The sequence below is a fragment of the Sinohyriopsis cumingii genome, chromosome 11 (assembly GCF_028554795.1).
Source record: "Sinohyriopsis cumingii isolate HCF-2022 chromosome 11, ASM2855479v2, whole genome shotgun sequence".
Taxonomy (NCBI): domain Eukaryota; kingdom Metazoa; phylum Mollusca; class Bivalvia; order Unionida; family Unionidae; genus Sinohyriopsis; species Sinohyriopsis cumingii.
This window is the reverse complement of record NC_142971.1, coordinates 72938820-72964521: the sequence shown is the minus strand read 5'-3', so window position 1 is coordinate 72964521 and position 25702 is coordinate 72938820. Positions and strand designations below refer to the sequence as shown.

At 36.4% G+C, this 25702-nt stretch overlaps 1 long non-coding RNA gene across 1 annotated transcript in view; it reads left to right on the top strand.

Moving 5' to 3' along the window:
• LOC149788725 (uncharacterized) overlaps positions 1-25477 on the top strand; it is a 31762-nt gene extending 6285 nt beyond the window's left edge. The window contains exons 2-4 of the long non-coding RNA XR_016424423.1: positions 22208-22234; positions 22801-22827; positions 24614-25477. This is a non-coding gene — a long non-coding RNA (uncharacterized LOC149788725). The remainder of the gene's footprint in view (positions 1-22207; positions 22235-22800; positions 22828-24613) is intronic.
• The last annotated feature ends 225 nt before the right edge of the window (positions 25478-25702 follow it).

Below are 25702 nucleotides of genomic sequence, written 5' to 3'. Positions count from 1 at the left end.
TCGCTGGATAACAGGCAACCATATCAACGGAAATCATAGCGTCGCGGTTGTATTCAGTGTTCCATAGTCCACCGTGATAGTATTCCAAACAACTGGATTGTACATCCGGTAGAAATTCCTTGCGCGTTGGTCTCCACGCATTTTTCCTTGCTGCAACATGAGCCGCAACCGATGGAATCGTAAAACAATTTGTTAGCAGTTGTTCATCATGCTCTTCAAATTCCATGGCGGTTTTTTTCATCTTGTTGTGAAACGCTTCAGTGCGATATAATTCACCGTTTGGTCTTACAAACTGATCAAAGGTATCCATGTCGTTTTCAGCGCTGCGAAGTAACCACACTGATACAGGGTCGTTTTTACACAAGCAGGCAATAGCATCAAATAGTTTCCTCTCCGCGAGAAAACCATCCTCTCCCAGGAATTCCCCCGGGATATACTTTACTGTTCTATCCCGTGGAAATATTGTGACCGCGGGCGTCCACGCGTGTTCGTTATGATCAATAATTTTGATTGGGGCTCCATTTGATTTATACTTTGATTCATATAATACTTCACCGGTTATTGTTGTAACGGTTATTGGAAATCTCAGCGACGTTTCTAATTTCGCTATGTCGCTGATGGTTGCTCCTCGCTCGCGCACTGTCTCCTCCCATTGGTTTATTTTACTACGTCGTAAATCAGTCAGTTTATTTCCTCGACACGCATTTGTAAAATGCTCTATTACTCGTTCTGCTACACAATTTATCCCCGTTGACTGTTTCATCGGCGCTAGTTTTCCGATATCAGGTTTCTTATTTAACGGGTATATTCCATAGACAACTGCTGTTTCAGGATACGCTCGTTCATAGTATGGTCTGTCAATTCCGGTTAACAGCCCTGGCTTGGAGTCGCGGCTAACAATGACTGTTTTCTTGTCGCTGAGAACCGGTTCAAATTTATCACGTATGATCCAATTATCTGATTCCACCCGGACAATGAATTTTACTCTGAAGAAATACTTGCTGGAGCCAAGTTGTGATATTATCGTTGCCGCGCGGCTGTCGTTCATGGTAGCATCAACAATACCATCAATTTGAAATGTTGACCAACTATGAGATGCACCATCACGCTTGAATTCATTGATACAATCGCGTATTTTATTTAACAGGGTTCTATCGTTTATTGACGCTTTTGGTGCGTCCTTGAGGGCTCTATCGAGATTGAACTTAATATTTTTCCAGGGCTTAATTGCTGCTAATCTCTCGAACTCCTCCATATAATTAAAACAAGTATTTAAATAAAAGAATATAGTATAATGAATCACTGCAAATGGTTGATGATTGGGTCGATAACCCCGTGCAATAAATCATGTAGAGGTGAATTCTGCGGGTATCATTTACAAAGCGTTCGTAATGGTTCAAATGGCCCCCTACCGTGCTTGGTTTGCCACGTTGGTGTAAGAGGAAAATCGCAATTATGTATCAATTGTGGCGGCAATTATACAGGGAACTAAAACGTTATTACGACAAGCGAATTAAAAACGCCGTCATTGACCCCACCGCCGACTTCGTCATCAAAACTCCTCAGGACTACATTGCAAGGTTTATAATTAAACCAAATAATGAATTAGACAAGTAGTATTATTATACAAATGAACCAAGAATTTCAGCCGCATCCTGTGCTCGTTAATTACGAGGCATCTCGCGATGGCGTTGTTAGAAACCGCAGACTGAAGAAGCCGGTTGGTACCGTAAATAATCGCGGGTATTTGATGTTTACTGCGGGAGGAAAAAGCTATTATGTTCACAGGATTGTATTTGAAGTATTTAACGGATTAATCGAGAATGAGTTTGTGATTGATCATATTAATAATAATAAGACTGATAATTCTCTTATAAACTTGCAAGCTATCTCGCAAAGTCAGAATACCAAAAAAGGCGGAACCGGTAAATACTCAAAAAAAGCAAAACCCGTAAAGTCATTTGATACAATAACGCACGAAGAAAAAACTTTTCAGTCGATGAATGAAGCCAGTAGATATTTTGATATTTGTGTGCCCGCAGTACAATTTGTTGCAGAAGGAATACAAAATTCAGCGATCTCAAAAAAGACCGGGCGCAGAATTCGATTTTCATATGTAACATCAAAGGGGAATAACTCGTGATGGTATATCACCGAGTGACAAAGTTACCGACAGTGTGAACGCTACAGTCTATTACAATTAATAAATTGTTTCTTCCGGAAGAAAACTGATGGAATAAATTGTCTTTACAAACAACTGTAATATTCTGTTTTATGTTTCATCGAATGTTAACACACCTCGGGATTGATACGCGGGGTTCATTTTGTAAAATAATTTTTTTTTTGATATTAGAAATAAGATGTTTTATAAGAATATGAATATCGAAGACATCAATAATATATTAACCGAGATTTTAAAATTAAAAAATCAAGGAATTGAATTATCTGATAAGCTTGATAACCAAAAAATATTGTCCGATTATGAAATTATTAACGAGCAATCAAAGAAAGGTCGATATACCCTGCCACGCGAGTATTCTTTTATAAAGCGATTACAATATACGATCAATGAAAACTTGTATGGCAATGACGTAAATGCATTTATTGGACTATTTACTGCCGTTGAGACAGTACGAAAAAAACTCGGACAGGCTTTTGAACGACGTCGAGAAATCTCTAATAAAATTAAAAACATTAGAAGGATTATAGACGAAAACTCCCTGGAGCCCCTGGGACATATCCCCGCCACACTCGGCGGGAAATTAGAAACTACGGAGCAATTGCAATAATGCTAGGCGAATCACTTACTACTCGGCCAGCCAGAGAGCGGCTAGTAGCGCTTAAAAAGTTCATACCGTTACGAGACAGGGTCCGAAAACAACTTCAAACGCGGCAACAACTACAAACTGATTTTGCTGTTGGAAGCGAACAGCTCTTTGCTCCGGTAACTAAAGCGACCAAAGATGTTACGGCGGCAACTGTGCCCGTCCTCGGTGCGCTTGAAAAGATAGCGGCTCAGACCGAACAAACAAAAAAGTCTCTGAAAACACTCCCTGCGAAAATAGCGGTTGCTACAACACGGAGGCCGCCGCCACTCGCTATAACGGACCCACAAGAACGTTATGTTACAATAGCCGATGAAGAAGAACTAGGCGCCACCGCAAGAGAACCAGAAGAAGAAATACCGGAAGAAATACCGGAAGAAATAGAGAAAGAGGGGAATATACCCCGTAATGTGCTTAAAAAGAGCACAATAGACACAATTAGAAATCTCGGCTACGAAGAATTAGTTAATTTTACTGTTACAAATTTTACTAAGGACACACGAGATGAGCATATCAATAGCGGCTACGAGAAAAATATAAGGTCGTTAAAGGACTGGACAAGAATAGTGTATTTGGCAAATAAATATAAAAATGAAATACCACCGCGTGATAATAATTATATAATATTCCACAATAAAGTAAAAAGTGAAAGACCAAAGCACGGAAAAGGATACTCTGTTGGTAAAGACGTTACTTGTCCTGGTAATGTTCTCAGTGATATATCACGGCTAGAAATACTAATCGGAGGAAAACGAGCCGGAAATAACTCTCCGGAAATAATCAATGAGGCCGCTGATATTTGCAGGCGGTTATTTGCCGGTGGTATCATGGACATTAATGCATATCGAACGCTCATAGACGAGTTAGTGGATGATTAAAAAAATTATAAAATTGTCGTTTTTTGTCAGTTTTTGGTCGTTTTTGGTCGTTTTTTGGTCGTTTTTGGTTAGTTTTTACGGGTGAAAACCCCAGGAAATCATTTAGAGAAAATCGATATTTTTTACCAAAAACCGGCAAAAACCGACCAAAAACTGACAAAAAACGACAAAAATTGACAAAAATTGACAAAAAACGCGGATTTTTACCGCCGATGAAAACCCCAGGAAATCATTTAGAGAAAATCGATGTTTTTGACAAAATTTATGATTCGGTGGTGGGAAGGGGGTGATCAACCACTAATTGGAAAACACTGGTGTTTTTTATAATAAAGATGATTATACACTACAACCATGATAAACCAGTCAGCGTCTACGTGGTAAACTCACGATTGCCCGTATACCGCGCGTGGTACGGAGACGGTCTCGGTAGCACCATTGCGGGGTTATTTACAAGAATGGCTCCAAAAGTGGCGCCGTTAGCCAAACAATTAGGAATGAAGGCTATTGATGTTATTCGTGATAAGGGAATCAGCGCTATTGGAGATGTCGCCGGAAGGGCGTTTTCTGCAGCAAAGGACAAACTAATGTCGTTGGTGAGAAAAAGAAAACAGAAACCACCGGTGATGCCATCAACGACAGTGATGCCTGCAAATATCAGTAAAGTAATAAATAACGCCGTGGAAGAAAAACTAGCGTCGTTGGTAAACAATAATCAAGATGACATCGCAAACATAATAGCGGGAAGTGGTTTAAAACCACGACAAAATTCGAAGAATTTTAAACGACGACGATGATTTAGATGCATCAGCGTATTATTAAATAAAATGTTTAAACGAACAGCTGACCCGGCGTTTGATATGGACGCACCAGTGCACAAGGATGATTCTGTCCGTAATTATCAATTTTATTCCTATCATGCAGTACAACCCAACATACGATCGCGAATTGAACTTCAAGTCCATGATACCAGTAAATATTTTTTACCGTGTGAAGCGTTTATTGAAATCGAAGGAGAACTTGTAACAGAGGCCGATACTCCTGCTGTACCAGCACCGTATCCAGATGATACCAAAGTTGGCTTAGTCAATAACGGCGTAATGGCGCTATTTGAGAGCGCAAAATATCTCATTGATGGAAGAGAGATCGAGTCTATAGAACGTGATGTTGATGTTGCTACAACAATAATCGGGCTAGCAAGATATTCCGACGATTGTACAAGATCAGCGGGTCCATCTATGATGTTTGCAAAGGATACTAGAAACACTGCTGGAAACTCGCAATTTGTGGTAAGACGACCAAGAAATAATGCTGATAGCGCTAACGCTGATGTTGAGAATATGATTATAAACAGCGACCCTAATTTTAACATCGGAGCTGCAACACGCATATCAATGTTAACAAGGCCGCGTAGATCTTTCTCATGCGCGATTCCACTGCATCATATATTTGGATTTTGTAGGAACGTGCGAAAAGTTATCTACGGAGCAAAGCATACCGTGGTGCTTGTGCGAAAAGGTGATGATAGAAATGCAATTTGGAGAATTTCAGCGGATCTTGCGAATCCAAATAATGACTCTGGTAAAGTCGTTTTAACTAAAATATTATTGTGGATGCCAGTAATGACTCCATCCATTACCACAGAGGCACGATTGCTATCCTTTATGGAGCAAGGAGGAAAATCATTACTAAGTTGGCTAACAACAACAACAGATACTAAGCAATCAAATATCAATGGTATATTCACATGGAACCTGGCATCACAACAAGGCATTTCGGCTCCGCGTCATATATTTGTTGCGTTGCAGGATATGACGAGAGTTGATAATCAACTATCCAGCCATATGATATTTGATCGATTAGGCGTTACTTACGTCTCGCTGAGAATAAACGGACAGCAGGAACCATCTGAGGATATACAACTTAATTACGGTCAAAACCATATTGCACGCGTGTACCATCGGTTGCTGTCGTATATGAGTCGTGATCAAAACGTCGACACTGGTTTGCAAATATCACACCATGATTTCAAAGAACTATATCCGATTTATTACTTTTCGCTGGAACATCTTGATTTAACAAGACAATCCGTCGTTGATATACACTTCCGAGCTAATGTAACTCGCGGCGTTATTGCCGATTATAGAGCGGTTGCTGTCATTCTCAGCGATAAATCAATGCTGTTGGAAGGTGTTGGTGGACGAATGAGAATCGTTGATGCACCAGTGGAAAACATGTAATTGAAAACATAAACGCGTTTACAATTAAAATGTCGTATAATGTTGTCGGTGTAGAGTTGACCGATGGTCAAGTCAAGAAATTACGATCAAAGTCGGCTAAACAATGTGGAACCACAATAACGTTAAAGCCGTCACAGATGGCAGGTGGTAATCATAAGATATCGTTGACGGCGCGTCAAATAAAACATTTCAATGATGCGATGAAGAATAAAAAGGGTGTTCAAATAGATTTTTCAGCCGCAGCGATTAAAAACATGAAAAAGACCGGTGGGATATTTCCGTTGTTAGCTGCGATTCCAGCGTTGATTGCCGCGGCGGCCCCAGCAGTGGCGAAGGCGGCGGCGTTAGGAGCCGTTGGTACCGCGGCGGGAATGGCATTGAAGAAGGCAACCGGGAAAGGCTATAAAAAAAAACGACCCGTAGCAGGAAAGGGTCTAAGACTACCGGGAACCCCGTATTCATGGTACTCGGGGAAGGGTCTAAGACTACCGGGAACCGTTTATTAACTCCTATGTCTAATTTTGATTTAATAGATGCCGCAAACGCGTTAGCGATAAAAAACTTCAGAGGTGTTTTTATGAGGGATCAATTACCGACAAAACCAAGGAATATTGAAACCGGTATAATTAACCTCGATAAATCCTCCGGAGCGGGGACTCAATGGGTTGCATACGCAATTGATCCGCGTGCGATCGTCTATTTTGATTCATACGGGTTAGCCCCGCCAAACGAGTTCATGCGGTATATCCGGGCGTGTTCAGCCCCGGTTTTTTATTCCACGCTGCCAACACAACAATTAAGTGACCCACCGATATGCGGCCGTGAGGTATTGAACGTACTCGCGACGATTTCATCATCGCGGAAACTACCTCATGTGGTTGTAAACGAATACACTTGTGGGGTCGTAGAGGCCCGGCGGGTTAATTAAAAACACTGTTTTTTTTTACAATAATAATGATTGATATCTGGGGACGACCGGTTTCGGCGCTGAAAGAATCCACGGAAACGCTCGCCACCGATGACATAAAAAAACTAATTGAGGATGAAATCGCTGATACGTTAAATTTAACCAGTGTTGACCCGGGCGAAATAGTTGTATTTCAAGACCGCCAGGGTAAACTGAAATCCAGTAATGTGTCGCTGAATGACGTTTTAATACGACAGCGTGATGCCGCCGAGAACAATATCGTGTTGTATACCGATGACGGACGACTTAAATCAGGTGAATCCATCTTGACGATAAATGGAAAAATAAGTACACTTGGCGACAATTATATATCCGTGTCGGATTCGTTAAAAAATTTGTATGATAAATTTAACGCGCAAGCAAATCAGTTCGAGGGGATACAAAAGTCTGTCACCGATATACAACTCACTACTGCTAGTTTTTTTGGAACCCCGACGGTAACCGAACCGAATCTTGTGGGGATAAAAAATGCTATTTCGGAGTTTACAACGCTGTCGGGCCAATTTTACACGTTACGAAAAAATTTTAACAGGGCTGATAACACCATTGATAAATTCTTTGGTAAAAAAAATACCAGACCGGATGAAATTACAATAACTATAAATGATATCACTGCGTATGGACAGGAAATAGGAACAATCAAAACTGATGTTGCAACGATCATAAATAATGTAGACGCGCATAAACTGATAATAGAAAAAATCGGCTCTAATGTTGCAACGAACATAAATAATGTAGACGCGCATAAACGGATAATAGAAACAATCAAAACTGATGTTGCAGCGAACAAAAAGGGTATAGACGCGCATACACAGGAAATAGGAACAATCAAAACTGATGTTACAGCGATCAAAGACAGACTACCGGAGGTGACAAAATTAAAAATCCCTCATGAAAACACCATCAACACAGTATACACGATTCATCATGGATCATTCGTTTGGACTCCTACACAGAATACAGTAAAAATCACCGCAATTGTTAAGGGTATTTATCGATTGACACTGGTTTCAATGATGCAGTTTAATATATTATCGTCGAGTTCATCCGGGTTTAACAATACAATATCAACAATTATAGACAAGGACGCAACTGAACAGTTTACAATTTATGCCGTCGATAGACATTTAACCGAGGCAAACATTACATGGTATGTGGAATTTGTAACGGATCTAAGTAATTAAAAACACTAGCTCTTTTAAAATAAAAATGACCACCAAGGTAATTGAATCAGAGGTATCACCGACGTCACATCAATATCGATTCAATACCGTAAAAGAATTCTCCGCGAATTTGAAAACGCTTTCCGAACAATACCGTGTAAAAATAAAAAAATACCGCCGAAAAATAACCACCATCGACGCGGTCGTGTACTCGGTGTCAGGTATAGTAGCCGGTACCGGTGTTATTTTATCCACGGTGACCATGATGGCCCCGATCGCTGTTCCAATCGCTATCTCCGCGGCGACAACAATTGCTGGAGTCGCCAACGCAATCACTAGAAAGATATCACCGTGTTCTCAGAAAAAACTCAACGAGTATACAGTAAAACATCAAATAGTATCCGACGCGTACTCGAAATTATCCGGGTTTATCTCGTTGGCGATAGATAATTCGTTTATATCCGATGTTGAATTCTCCACGATGGTCCAGTTGTATGACTCCGCGATGTCAAAAATCGAGGATTTTCAACTGGAAGCTGGAAACCACGTGGCTGAAACCACTTCAATGGGCTTAAAACACTCTCCTGAAACCACTTCAATGGGCTTAAAACACTCTCCTGAAACCACTTCAATGGGCTTAAAACATCCTCCTGAAAACAAGCAGGTTGTTAATATTCGGTGTTGAAATTAAACAATAGAAACGACGAATAATAATAATGTCGCTGAACCCCGAAGGGTTGCAATTACTTCAACGGATCGCGGAGAACACCACTCCGGTACAAACAAATATGATATCGATAACATCAACGAAGCCAGAATTCAGTGTAAACTTCCCTTCTCCGATTCCAGTAAAGGAAATAGCGCTGGCAAAATTGCGAGTATATCACAGTTGGCCTAATATCCGAGCGGAAGCATTTAACGGACAACAACCTAATAACTCGCTGGTTTTTGCATGGACAAATAAACCCGATGGGACCCCAGACTGGAAGGAGGTTACAATACCAACTGGGTCATACCAAGTAGAACAAATCAATAAAGAATTTCAACGCAGGATAAAATCGATTGCAGGAAAAGAATCAAAAATCGATATTACGGTTCATGAACCGACGTTATCGTCGACGATTGAAATAAGCACACCGGGGTATATGGTTGATATTTATAACAGTTCAATAAGAACCATACTAGGTTGGCCCGAGAATCCACCTAATGAAATCCCCGCGGATTTGCACACGAATGCGCAATCGTATCATGAGATTAATCCCGAGTATCGAGATGGTTTGTCTATTATGAAAAGCACGTTATTACCCAGTTGGTTTATATTTCAAAACAGGAATGTCATGCAGTGGTTTTTTTCAGTATAAGGAAACTCCTGAATCGTCCGCAGTGTTCACAGTTAATTTAAATGATATCGCTAGTGTTTTTACCGAAATTAATCATAATTACCAATTGCAACTAGAACAACTACGGAAAACAAAAGCACGAAAACACGTTGAGGTGTTAAATCAACTTATATCAGACATGGAATATATCAATGAACGAATCGTTAAAATAATATCCGATAACAGCGATGATAATAAACAAAAATTCCTAACCGAGTATAATATCACAGAAGCCGATTTACCCGATTTCAAGTTTCCAGGATACAACGCGCCAGAACTAAGAAAGTCTCTTAATGATTTTCTCGGTCCATCAATTATCCTCAGACACGATAACGGAGATGGTGGTAGGCATATTGCTCCATACAACGTAAATATCGCATCGGTGATAGCAATCAATCTAGTGTGTGATGTTATCGAAGGGAGTTACCAGGTAGATACCAAGCAATCAAATCAAGCTCAACAGGGGTATATCCTTTATTCATTTTCGCCAACAGCCCCTCCCGGATTCTTAATCGTTGAGAGCCCGATTAATCCGGTCTATATGCGATGCCATAATCGGTTTTTAACGAGAATCAATTTTAGACTTACTGATCAGTCAAATAACCTAATTGATCTACAAGAGGAGGAGTTAGTGATCACTCTGTTTGTAAGATCATTGTAAATAACTTCTTAGCAGCGGGGGGGGGGGGGCAATGACATCGACGCGGTCGTCGCTGTGTTTACCGGACGCTGATGACGCTGGGATCGACGCGCAGAAAAGTGTATTAAACCAAATGACGTCACCGTCGTGTAGGATAGACCGTCGTCGTTTTTTTTTTACCAGGCGCTGACTACACCGGATCCGCTGAGTGCAGAAATATTAATTAAGCAAAATAACGATTGGACAAAATGTCGGATTCGCCCCCCCCCCCCCCCCCGCTGCTGAACTTAAACATACTGAATAATATATAGAAAGATCCAAATATACCTCCCGATGTTATTCTGGATGTTGAAACATGTGAAAAACGCATACCGAAATGGGAATGGTATAGCTAATATATTTGAAACCTATTGATCTCTAATCATCATTCATATATGTTTCCGTTTTATAAAGGGTGTTGATATTTATTTTATATTGGCTATAAAAAGGACTCATATATGTGACAGTCTTATAAATCTGAAAATATAACAATTTGCCTTTACCGTTGGAATCAAAATGTTTTCTTATGCATGATTTTTAGGGCATCTATAAAATATTTCAAATGTGTCATTTTAACTAACCGTTTAGCCGCTCTTCAGGTCATAATTACTTTCGATTTTATCGGATAACCCTTTCCCTAAGCGTCCAAGAGAGACAGGGGGAAGGAAAGACCGAGAAATGGTTAAAAGATGCACTACAAAGAAAGCGTGACAGGAACATAAAATGATTAATTATATTGTTTGTTCGAAAGGGAAAAAAACAATACTATATCATTAAGGAAATATATTTCCTTTTTCAATCATAATGACAAAGATCACAACTTTGGTTTTCCAGCATCGTGTCTGCATTTGTTTAGTGAAGAAAGTTACTATGTAAAAGCACGAATAAATCATATGTTACTCTAAAGTACCTTCCACGTTCAATTCACGGTGAAGTTCTTTGTCATAGGTTATAGGGCTTCTTTTGAGAATCTTGGCTGTAAACAAAGCACACGTTCAGTAGGTCGCTTCTTTGACTGTATCCTGATCAGCATCTGTGTCTCATTAGTTACTGTGCACTGTCACCTCCCCGGCCTAGTCATGCCAAAGACTTACAAAAATGGTACTAACAGCTGCCTGGCATGGCTCTCAGCATTAAGAGGTTAGTGTTAGGACTGGTCGGCTTGATCTCAGGATAATGTGACTGGGTGGGACATCATGCTACATGTATGCGGCTTGATGCTCCAGTGTTACGCATCACTATAAATTGTGACACTGCAGATATCGTAGCGATATGACTGAACCATTGTTAAAGCTACTTTAAAATTCCAAATCAAACACACACACATACACACACACTGTCACCAAAATACACACAAAACTCCACACCATAACGCTCATATTATAATTAATAAACATTGACCTTGAAATCAATAACATTAATTTCTAAATCAATCTCTTTTATCACCACCAAAACGACAATGGAACATAACGCTCTTTAACTAGACCGGAAATACCTTCGTGAGCACTAAACGAGAAGTAATAATTGTGACCTTAACCCATATATCAGATAAAGACGCATTTGAACGAATTCGTTGAACAAATGAACGAATGCCCTGGATTGAACGTTGAACGAATGCCTTGGCTTTGACAACCGTGATTGCATATTATATGTGTTAATCCCCAAAAGTCTACCCCATAATCTGGAAGGTCAATAGAGCTTATAACATGCAAGATATTTCTTGAGGTATATTGCAATAATACCAAAACGAACGTTAAAATACTTAGGCAGCATAGAAAGGGTCAGAAAGGCAAGTTTGACTCTATAACCCTTTTCAGTGGTTCTGAGGGGATCGAGAACAACATGTATTGGTAAGGAATTGGGCGTGTTACAGGCAATTTATATCGTGGTCGGGATTCACTTACTGAGTTTAAAAGACGTATCATGAAAAGATAAATGTGATAACAGTTACACATGTTTCTAAGATTTTAATTTATGTGCCAATAACGACATTATAATGTGATATCCTGATTCTTATCTTTTGCCATTACATTTGGGCCACTTCCCTTGGATCCCTGGGATCTGGCTGAAGTTTGAAATCCATGCAAGCATGAATACTCTTACACCATCTGATTTTATCATGCTTAAAAACAAGTAAAAGAATACCCATTGGTCTCTGCTCATAATTTAGATGTTTGGGTCGACCTTGAACAGCAGGCTACAAGCATGATGTCACCAGAATAGTTTGGGAATGAAAATGAAAACGATGCGGGTATAATTTTAACAAAAACAACATTAGCAGACGTACTTTCATAAATACACGCATACACATACATACATACATACATACATACATACATACATACATACATACATACATGTATACATGCATACATACATACATACATACATACACGCATGCACATGCATACATACATACATACATGCATGCATACATACATGCTTACAAACATGCATGTATACATTCATACATACATACATACATATACATATACATACATACATACATACATACATACATACATGCATACATACATATGTACTACTAAGCAATAAAAGTTGTTTTGTTTGTTAGATTTTCCTTCATGAGTACATGCTGTATATTTATATTTTGTTAGTGAACGAGATTAGAGTGCCCCTGTTCCTAAAATCGATGGGCAATTATTTCCACGTAGCTGACCCTGGTACACAAAAGAACATTGTCCATAAGACTTCGTTTTAACAGTTGTATCAATGAGAATGCTAGTGTCGGAACTGGAGCGTAAATTTATAGATGGAGTGTACACATAAGTGAGGTCAGATAGGTATATTGCACTGGAGCCAGTAAACGAAATGTAGGGTACACAACATCTGTTGTGCTTGATTCTATATCAAACAGGTAGCCATACCAGTTTACTTTTATTCTTATTATTCATTGTTTCTCTTTGAATACGGGTAATGGCTAATACGACCTTATGTCTATCCTACAATATTTCGGTTTATAGTATACTATATTATATTCTTTTCTATTCTATTATATTATTGTCACAATCTACAATAAGAGGGTTCAATGACTCAGATATTTAAGTACTACGATTTGGTACAGTATAGGAAACCGGATAACCCACAAGAGGGCACTAAAGTTGGATATGATTTATAAAGACGTATTCAATTCAATTCAACCCACGAAACAGTATGCCATTTAAATTTCTAAACATGGGACTTTTTATAGTACTTCCTTTTATGGGTTTCTCTCTCCCTCCCTTCCTTATCTGGAGAGAGAGAGAGAGAGAGAGAGAGAGAGAGAGAGAGAGGTTATGGCTGTTTGAATAAGTCTGTATCTTTTCTTTAGCCTTCTCATTTCCTTTACTTATATCGTGGCCCATTTTTAATTTACTGTAATTCTAACACGTACTTCAGTCCTTAGTGTTTGTTGTGAATTTGAACAGTTCTCCAGAGAAGACTGTGGTTATGCGGGTCGTTGGTTCACATGAGTATAATACAGGACAGTAAAGCATGTCAAGGTCACATGAGTATAATACAGGATGGTTTAGTCAAGTTCATCCGCTACTGTGAGTGTCATATTTACTGCATATGTCATTTCAGACTTTCCTTAAGTAAAGCATGTCAAGGTCAGTAGTATTTACCAGAAGCATACCAAGGAATAAGTTATATGCATCAAAATAATTCGCTGAGTTTAATTCCAATTGGATTTATTCGTTATGTCTATGTGCCTTGAACGTGTTTTATTTATATGCTAAAGGTAATCAACTCAGCTGGAGACTCTCCATGTATATTGAATATATTTTATTTTTGGACTCGAATTTCTAACGGTCAGTGATTCGGGAAGCGATATTTATTGGGTGGGTTCTCGTACAGATGGTTTATTGGTTACATTGCTTGGTGGGGTATTTTTATATTTCATTTGAAATGTTGCATCTTCTAGGAATCTCGTTCAAGGAAGGCGATATACCTTTGGATAATAATAGGGCTTTTGGGGTTTGGGTTTGGACTAACTGTCTTTCAATACATACATACATACATACACTTATGTATATATATATATATATATATATATATATATATATATATATATATATATATACATTTCATATTTTGATAACCGCTCCGGTCGCCTCGTGGTTAGAGCATCCGCCTCGGATGCGGGAGGTCGTGGGTTCGATACCAAAGACTTACAAAAATGGTACTAACAACTGCGCTCACTATTAAGAGGTTAGTGTAAGGACTGGTCGGTATGGTGTCAGGATAATGTGACTGGGTGGAGCATCATTCTACATGTCTGCGGCATGATGCCCCAGTGCTAGACATCATTGTAAACTGCCACACTGCCGATATCGTAAAAATTGGATGAAAATTGTTAAAGCTACGTTACAAATCCAAATCGCTCACACACATACTCATAATTTGGTATCTTAACATTTTGAGAATGAGCTATATATATATATATTGAGAGAGAGAAAGAGAGCGAGGGAGAGAGAGAGAGAAAGGCTTTGTATCCTTTAAAGGTCTATTTGAAGGCTTGTAAGTGTATTTAAATACATGCCAATTGTTGACATAACGCATCAGAAGTTAATCAAGTGAAAGAATGTACCACAATAGCCGGTCTGATGTCATCCTGATTGGCCGACCTATGTAAAATTCTCAGAAAGAAATTGGGAGTTTCCTAAGTGTTAAATTTGGAAGCAAATGATCTTTATTATATTCCATTTGTATGGGCAATTAACATGTTTTGCTGTTTGTAAAGTATGTGGATATATCTTTTCATAGCTGTATCAATAGGGTTTAGCTATCCAATGGTGTCATTATTTTCATAGACATTTACACTGCAATACATATTTGTTCTTTAAATTCAATTTGTATGACTGCGTTTACCTTTACTTACAGTGATACATTTTTGAGGTGAAATTAGGGTTTTGGAAATATATGGACCATTTTCATATTTATTCCTAATTCGGAACGGAAAACCGCAAAGTATTCCAGAAAAAATCCGTTTCATTACATTTTCAAAATACATTTTCGGGATATTTGTATGAACAAGTCTATAAAATGAAATGCATGAGTTCAGGAATAGTACCAATGCTAGTTGAAGAGCTTTCAGTTGCCAAAATACTTTTTTATGTGCTTTGTGTCCTTATGTTATTATTAAAAATAAGACGTATGGTCTCGAAGTCAGTACAGTAAATTCTGGTGCCCATCCCAAAAATTTCTAAATAAAACACAACTCACTAATGTCATGTATAACTTCTTCTTAAGTATAAAATAAGGACAGCTAAAAAATGTCTCTCTGTCTCTCTGTTTCTCTCTCTCTCTCTCTCTCTCTCTCTGTGATCCACTTTCACGAAATTGATCACTAGATAATAAAGGAGATGAGAGAGAGGGATATGGTCAAATGTTGGACTACAAATGGAAAAAAGGCATGAAAATGAAATTATTATTTATGTTCTTTTTTGGGAGGGTGTATATAGGACTTTTCTTTTCCTACGTTAACACGGGCTATATTTCATCCTGTGATACTAAAAACCTGACATTATGAACGAGTGGAGAAGCCTCCATGTAATATATATCCTTTTGTTGCCTCAAGATGAAGTATGTCTGGTATTAACGTACGTAAAGAAGCTTCTCTGTCTACTATATATCAAAGTTGTTCCAGAATCGACGTTTAGAAGACAGATTAAGCTCACTCTTCGGCACAACAATCTTACCACACCCCGTTTTCGTAAGTACACCTCACTATCAAATGTTGATCATAGAAAATATACGTGGCGTAAGAAAGCGGTAGGATTGGGTTGATCAAACCTCTCGCACTAAATTATAGTTGTTTTGTAAACTATTGGACCTTATGTGAAGATAATGCAAGTATGATTCAGCAATGAATCACAGCTGGGTTGTCATTGTTGTCAAGGAAGTAACGAAACAACTTTAGAGAGTCGCGAACGGCGTCTGGTCTAATTTATTTTTCAAAAAACAATTCCATGTCAGAAATGTAAGGCAGTTTCTATTTATTTGTTCTAAGTCACCACACGTTTTTTTGCAGCAGGTACAACTTGTCTTCATACACAATCAAGCTTCGCCTGGCATGATGGGTATTTTTATATTTTCACTTGCGAAAATATGCCGATACATTTTTCACATGTGAACATATAGGAATAAAAGTTTTGAAAATTAGTTTTCCAATAAGTCTCGATTCATAGCACAGCGGTAGCACATTTACTTCACAAATCAGCGGTCTTTGGTTCTTTCCCTGGTACCAGCATGCGCGAGGATTAATTGGTTTCCTATCCGGGCGCGACGTTTATCAACTGCTTTCCGTTTCCACCACCTCAAAAAACCACAGTACGTGAATTCAGAGCCGCCGTCGAAACTGATTAGTACACGTTGTAAGAATAAACCTTGTTCAAATAAATAAAGTTTAATGTATAATGGTTCAAAGAAAATATAGGTATATAGTTCTTGGCATATTCTTTAAAAGATTATTTAAAATAAAAACATGCCTATAATTTGTTTTTGCGAAGATGGATATTTTAAATTTATAGATATTTCCATGACGACCAAGTTCGAAAATTCTCTGTCATGGGTATGGTACGTTAGGCTATATGATTTCATTAAGACAATTTGGTAGTTAAAACTTATTTGCCTGTCGTGCAAATTAAGTTGTATTTATTAAATTGTTTTTTGACAAATCATTTGCAGTATTTGCTTGTGTACTACCTCGTTCCACACTCACGTGTGATCAGTTAAGTGCAATAATACCTTATAACGATAAGATTAATGCCTTTATTCCGAGAACAGACTAATATAGGCGTAATGAAGGAATGAATAAGTCTTAATGTTGCCTCAGTCTTTAAACGTTTTGATGACTGTTGTGGACACATCGCGGTCTTTAGAAGTTTGATGACTGAGTTTGTCATATGTCAAAGCTTTGATGACTGAATTTGGTCATATGTCAATTATTCTAATGACCTAAATGAAAACTTAGATTTTTGGGGGTGCTTTTTCTTACGATTTTCCCATATGCTGTATTTTTATAATCTATCGAATTGTATCGTTATAATAAGCGTCTATTGTCAGGTCTTGTTATCGTATTTTACCATCGTCTTTTCATCAAACTCGTAAATCACCAGCATCAATTTGAAGACAAGAAAAAGTCGACCTACCTACGTAGCTGCAAAAATATGAAATCACGCTTTATAGCATTGCTAACGGACTTACAATGCTGAAAATTGAGAATATGTATTATAAAACAATTACTTTCTTGGCACAGACACATAGTATATATATATATATATATATATATATATATATATATATATATATATATATATATATATATATATATATATATATAATGCAGTCGTTCACATTGTTTCAGTTTACAACAAAGGTGTGGTTGTTGTAATCATTAGTCTACTCCTGCTATCAATGTCATCGTATTCCAAATATGAACTTAAATAGCATTAACACAAGGAATACGAGGAGTGGCAATGCCATATCTGTAGTAAAATGTAGCTCTACTACTAGTTAAACTGGTTTTGTCCCAATTTTGTGTTTGATTGTGTGTGTTGGAATTTTCTTTGTATTGCCTTGTTTAGAGAACTCTCCATTATGTGCGTCCGACAAATAATTTGTTTCCATATCGGTACACAGTACACTATTCAAATTGGGCAATTATAATACCTATTATTGTGAAGTGCGACTAATATTGTGACACTAATTTCTGATTTGTAATCAATCTGTCCGAATGATTTAATAAACGCTGTGTGCCAACATATACATCCTTTTCTTCGCCTGACTTTATGCATGTAATTTTTGTATAAATATGATAACTCCTAAGGTAGTAACGTGTAGCATTCTGGATAGGTTTCCATGGTACCTGTCAAACAGTGAATATGCAGACTTGGTCACAAGAACTTGTAATTTTGCGTTAGCAATAAAGATTACATATAATTTGGAAATGTGTCCTGAGAAAAAATAATTGAAGCAGAATATTTCGGGCAAACCGTTTTATATCTCTAACGATAACATATTTGAAACTTTGTAGCAAAATCTGAGTTTCGAGCTTTTATTTTATTTAAATTCATTTCCTAATCACCATAAAATTGCCAGATACACATGAACATAGGTCGATGAAATTAAAGTATTTCGCTTTATTTCTTAATTGCATGCCATTATTACACAAATCTTCTATCATAAGTGCTGAAGTTCATTTGATTCCTTACAAAACATAGACTTATTTCAGGTTGAATTTATTTAGTAAAAACTAACTATGCAAAACAACATAGTTCTAATAGTAATTCTGATTGGCATACATAACTTGCGCACGAATTTCTGAAACTTTAGAATTTACTTCAAACATTTTCCAAGGTATAATTTATATTTTCACCTTCATAAAGCAAGATTCATTCTAGGGTAACACTGATTTCATATAAATCAAACACATTAGAAATGTACATGCATGCTATTAGATTTTATGATAGACTATATGCAGTAACATATTTAATAATATCTAACAACATTGTTAGTAAAATTCAAAATTAAGTATTAAATGTACGGCTTTATATTCTTCGTCATTTGCATACGTATGAATATATAAAAACACATTTCGAATAGATTTTTTAACTAATCTAAAAGAAAATGATTTCGCATCAGTATGCACATATTATAAAGAAATAATTTGTAATATAGACAGCACCGGTGGCATACAATAGTTTGAGCGTCCGCCCTGTAAGCGGGAGGTCGCAGGTTCGAGTCCTGGTCGAGTCATACCAACGACTTTATAAATAATGTACTATCAGCAACTACCTCGCTTTGTGCTGAGCATAAGAGGCTTTTCGTAGGACTAGTAGGCCTGGTATCAGGATAATGTGGCTGGGTGGGTGACGATGCTACATGTCTGCTGCATGATGGCCCATTGCTAAACATTACTATAAACTGCCACTGCAGACATCGTAACAACCAAAATCACACACACACATACACACACACACATTTGTGTCAGCAGTTACAGCAAAAGTAAGACTAGCGGGTAATAATTTAAACATAAACATCAGGACTAGTATAGTAACAGCAGCAGCAACAATAGCAACATCAGTAGTATTTGTAGTAGCACCAGACGTAGAAGTGAGAGTAGTGTTAGAGAAGTAAACGGTACAAGTAGGACCATATTTAGATGAAGACGTTTAAATTGCTGTCAACAAAGAATATGTTGAGCAGATCCTACAAAATGTGAATAGTTGTTATGAGTCGAGTGACGTTATAAAACATCGCGCGGCTAGCTTCAAACAACATTTTCTAGGAAGGTGATAAAAGTGTCTACCGTCGAAGAAGACTCACCAAGTAAAATTCATACCTGACGTTAGCTCTGTAAGTAATGATTATATAAAATTCGACGGGAAATCGACCAGAACCGGGACTGGTTTCACTTTTCATTCTTTTTTAGGTTACATCAATCCCCTAGAATTGAAAAATTATCTTTTCATGCGCAATATCTGTAACTGGTAATTTGCCAATTTAACTAACATTCACATCCTATTTTTGAATGTGTTGAAACCTGTTAATGAGAGCCATGCTTTGTTAGTTAATGTCTTCAATCGGCGCTTTTACTTCAGATCCCACGTTTTGTTGTTTATAAAGGCTATCATGGCTTCAGAATGTTATGCATTTCATGAATGTAGGGCCGGAAAATCAATATAGAGGAAGTATGCCCATCTAGTCCATGTCTTTATCGTCGGCTTCTTTCACAAATAAGCAATCTTGTTTCTCATATTTTCATTTTTTTTATCTGAGGCCTATTAGATATTTTCGCATTATGTTGTCTCAAATATTGTTCACTGTGACTTGCCTTCTTCATTGACTTATATGCCAGATACATAGCTTTATTGAGTTCATCTTTCAAGTTCATATTTTCAGTGCTTTCAGTTTCCATGTTTTAATTCAATTGTTCATTGTCTAACCCAGGTATCCGTATTATTTCTTGAAAAGCTTTACTCCCGTTTGTTAATTCTGTTTCCATTTCTCTTTTCAACTTGGGTTAAATTGTAACGAATAATCGATCGCACTCTACCCAATTCCTCTCTTTATACCAGTAAATTACTGCAACGTTTGTAACTTCCCAATTCAGACTTAGTTTAGTATGTTTTAGGTCATTCTTTATCTGGCTAACGACACTCTGTTTGTCATTGTCAATAATTATATATCCTTAGTATTGTATTCCACTGGATTGGGAATCAGCTGAGGAATGTCGGAACGGTTTCGTAGTATTGCGCCAGATTTTAGTATTGGAGTCGCAATGAACATGATTATTTCCTCAGCGGCGGTCAGTGATTTATTCTACTGATAATCGGAGATATCAATGCCCATAGCACAAATGTACGATAACGTGGTCATCTCAGATTTGTAAAGTATGTCCCCCAATATTAGATACCTATTTACTCTTGTTTATCCTTAGAATGCAAATTCAAGATCTTCTTCCTATATTATATATTCCCAAGAAATGTTGAGAAGGAAGAAGCAACAATCACATTCTGACATGTTTAGTTTAAATCACTTTATCACACTGTACTGAATAGAAAAAAGACACATAGCAACTGAGATAAATGTAAACAAGCATGTTGTTTGTGCTTAATTTCATCCCAGTCAACATCATCTTCATCTTCTTCTTCGATTATATACTATCAAATAATTTCTCACTTGTTATTAGCATACACATGTGCTTCAGTTTGTTTTTAATTGACTCTATGTCAGTTTATGAGTATTATGATAGCTATATTAAGTTTTAGATGTCTTATTTTAAAGGCCATATATGTTCTTTTATCATCCAAGAGCATATGAAATTAGAGATACAGATATAAAAAAACATGTCTGTACAACACATCATAACGTGGTAAAATGTTTCTCAAAGAAGCTAGAATATGATTCTGTGGAAGGTAATCATTGCACATTGTTGACAATGCAAATTAATCAAGACTACAACCTTATTATTTCAGGGAATGGGATGTGCGGTAAATTTGCATATTTCTTTCTCTCATTATTTCCTAATAAATTTACGTTATCACCCATGCATCATAATAAACCCCCATCTATTATATATCATGTGATATTAGAACTTATCTAAATTTGTGTTGTTTCTCACAGAGGGCCAAGTAAAGCAAAATACACTTTCATTTGCCCGGACTGAAAGCCATTGTTTCCCCTATTTCTAAAGACTTGAAAATCTGTCGCTTTCAACACAATGGTTTTTGACTGCGCATGTACTCTAATAATTTTCTTCTCAAATTGCTAAATCCCTTACAAGACTACCTTCAGAGAATCCCCTATATTAAAAACTAGGTGGTCAATTTAAAGAGCACAGTACTTCATATCATAAAGTATTGTGAATACTAAACATTATGACATCTATTTCTGGAAACTGCTAAATCATTCACCTTTAGAGATATCTTTAAAATGCCCACTCCCATAATCACAAATAATGAACACAACATAACAAAGCTATACACTGAGACGTCAGCAACGTTACTGCCGTATTCAATACGTTTATTACTTAACAGGCTTGGAAATATCACTCGTTCCCATGCAAAAATCATATTTATCGTCATACACCACAACTGATCACTCCAATACAATCATCCACCAGTCTGATCTTTTATATAGAAACATGATTATATATCTGATACAGAATCAATGGAGCCGCCACTCTCCATCAAACTAACGCTAAAGCATAATCACTCATCGAAGTTTTAAATTATTGATTTAATATTAGAATGTTGAATTTAAAGTCAAATATAAGCTTTGACCATGTGCACAATCGTTGAAAGATCTAGGCCACGAAATCAGATCCAGCGTTACAGCCTGTCGAACACATAATACATTAGTACAACTGAAAATCAATCACAGTCACAAACAAGAAAACGCACACACACTCACACACACACATCTCTCTCTGTCTATATATATATATATATATATATATATATATATATATATATATATATATATATTCGTTATTATACCACAGCCTGCAATATCTGAGTAGATATCTTAGTAATGCCAGACTCATCTCTACATTTATTTTCCTTTTTCATAGGGAGGGATAGAGACTGTGATTCTTGACGTAAGTATATTTCGAAACAATGCAAATTAGAAAATGAGATAAAGACCTAGACCTGTTGAGAAATATAAAATATCTAATGAATTAAAACGAGGCGGGAAACATTATGTTGCGTTTGCCTTAGGTTTGGTTTACTTACATAAACAAAATAAAGTTTAAACATAGGAACAAATGTTAGATGTAATTAAAAATTGTCACACTTCTCCCTCTAGTTGCATTTTGTTTTACTTTTTCATACGTTTTTTAAGGACGTTTTTGCTTGAACCTACTACACGCAACACTAATACATTGTTGAAAATTTCAGACTATAGGTATCATAAGAGAGGATTCAGACTACAAGAAAATGTACTGCACATACGCACACGCTCACATATATATAGTTATATAATGTTTTTAAGTCTGAGTGTTGGAGTTTCTATGTATATGCGGTATTTATGTACATTCATATATATATATATATATATATATATATATATATATATATATATATATAGAGAGAGAGAGAGAGAGAGAGAGAGAGAGAGAGAGAGAGAGAGATTCATTTCTACACTGAGATTCTTATTTTACAGGCCGCTGCAGTACAGGTGGCAGATGCTGTGAGTACATTTGGAACAATGCACATAAATAAACGATACAAGTGTTAAAACAGTTATTAAATATAAAATATTTCTTGAATCAGAGAATAACTAAATAAAGTGTTGTTTCATGTTGTTTCGACACTGAAACATGATTTCCTCTCCTAATATCAGGTTATAACATATGTCTTCAAGAATTGTACCACCTGTGTTGAAATGATATAATTCAACCAGCAGGAGAATAAATCGCAGAATATATATATATATATATATATATATATATATATATATATATATATATATATATATATAATTTGCTTTTCACAGGTTGTAGAAAGAGCTACAAGACGGATGAGTACATTTAGAAACACTATGCACCGATAAATGGGATAGATTCTTAATCAGTTTATATATATATATATATATATATATATATATATATATATATATATATATATATATATATATATATATATGTATATATATATATAAAGTAGTTTACATAATTTACAAAGAAAGTGACGAAATTACATTTAAATCATTTTGAACAAGATAACGTCACACTGCTCTGCCCTAAACAACAATCATCAATCATTAGTAGAGTCAGGGGATAAATCGTTGACTCAATGAACTAGTCAATGTTTCAATGTAGGTCTCATTGTACATTATACTAATCTGTTTATATATGAAACTTCAGTTATTTTATTAATATCATTCTTTTTGTACCTTTTGCGGTACGGAAATGTTGTATATTTTGAAACGAAACCAAATTTGTTTTTTATGGTTTCTTTCAAACAAGCTTAATTTTAATCTTGAAACTTAAAGTTATAGCAATTGGCTGCAAATTACATAGAACGTTAACATGACGATTACGTGAAGTGTCGTTATGTCTAAATTACTTTGAACGTTAACATTACTATTACGTGGAGTGTAATTATGTCTACTTGCTATATAGTTACCTTTTGAATATAAATTTAAATATTTTTCTCTTAGGTAGTGAACGAAATATTTGATGATCCGTATGATAGGGTACGTTTGCATCTTTTTTAGATCTCCTTTGGTTATTAGCGACAGCAATGTAATGCAATATCCATTACCATGGATACATATATGCACAACAAAAGGGAAAAGCATAATTATAATAGGAATTAAATGGTAAAATTCGATTGTTGCTACTTTATGTCATTATTTATCACATTCCAGTTGGATTCATCTTGTAGGGCAGTTGATGCTTTAGCCTTTAAATGCATTAAGTTGAAATCAGCGAAAAGGATTTTCCTGTAAAAATCAGTTTTGGTAGCATGAGCACTAAAACGTACGTGAGTGACTGTTAAAAGGTTTCAAATGTAGACTCCATTGCATGAAATATATGTATTCTTATCAACACTGCCAAAATGAAACACATAGAAATGGATATGATTTTAATTCATTCTCAGCATGCATTTGGGTGTGTTCGATTAGTCTTGCTTCAAAATTGATGTATTATCATGATAACAGTGCTAAATGTACGAATCGTTCACTATTCCATTGTGAACGATAGTCATTAATTAATAACGGATTCACATTATTTAATGCTATTAGTTTGGTATTGTTTTTATTTGTTCATCTTTTCTGTCTTATGTTTTTATGTTTGCCCTACGTTTGATAGCATTTCTCTTTTCCTAATAAATAGCGCATTTCACCTGAAATAAACATTTCACATGTAATTCACAGTGTGATTTGAAGATAACGTGGTTTAAATTTGCATTCCAAGTTGAAATTTTCAGACTCAGTAGATTGTATAGATTTTCTGTTGTTTTCATTCGAGAGATATGATAGAAGACCACAGGGCCATGGTTGATAGAAGAACACTGGGATATCGTTGATGATCTTAGAGACTCTATACCCTGAACTATTCGTGGATAGTTTCCAATTTTTCTTCTAACACAATTTATTAATCTTATATCAAATGCTCTCTAATTGTTTTTATAATTCCAATTGTTACCTAATATAGTTTGGTATTATAAAAGCTCTTTGGTGAAAATATTTTAAACAAGTCATTAGTGACAAAAGTACGTATGGACTTCAAATCGCTGTATATGTTCAGAATTATATTCATAACATAATATGTAAATATATTCATGAAAATTAAATTTAAATTCATCGATCAAAGGTATGCTGGTGCTACCTTTCATAATGGATGATCATTTTGGTTTATTTGTTGTACGACGCTATTTAGTAAAAGATGTATCAGAAGAAGTGAAAACTTGAAACTATAGTTATACAAACAATGAAACTAAACATTATATAGACGGAGCGGCCCATGGAGAAAGACCCTTGCATCTCTACCATGAAATTCGGACCACGGTTTATAGATGACATGGAATTATTGGTTGTTAATATTAAACTGGGAGCATTATTTAATGCTCTAAAACTACCCGAGAGGAGGCAAAGTGACACAGCGATTAGAGTGCAAGCGATCACAGCGATTAGTGAGCCTGCGATCACAGCCATTAGTGTGCCATGATCAGATAGATGTATGCTGTTTTGTAGAAATGTAGTAAAGCATCATTCATTACAAAAATATATAGTTCAATCTTATATAGTCCCCAAATCATTTGATATTCCAACAGTTATGCGTTTTGAAATATAGATTTAATGTGTTACGTTTCTTCGCTTTTCTCCATGATTGCATGAAACGTATATTTGCCTTTGGTAATTGACCGTAGCCTAAAATAAAGTTGATGGTGTGCGTGACTAAACGCATTGATTTTTGTAAACACAATAATGTTTTTCGTAATGTGAGTCAAGGACATTGGTATTCCTCCATAAAAACTGGGTTTACCTGTTGTGCCCCTTTTGCCTATTATAATTGTAATAATAATCTTTATCTTGCTGTCAATTTAGATTCTTCTAG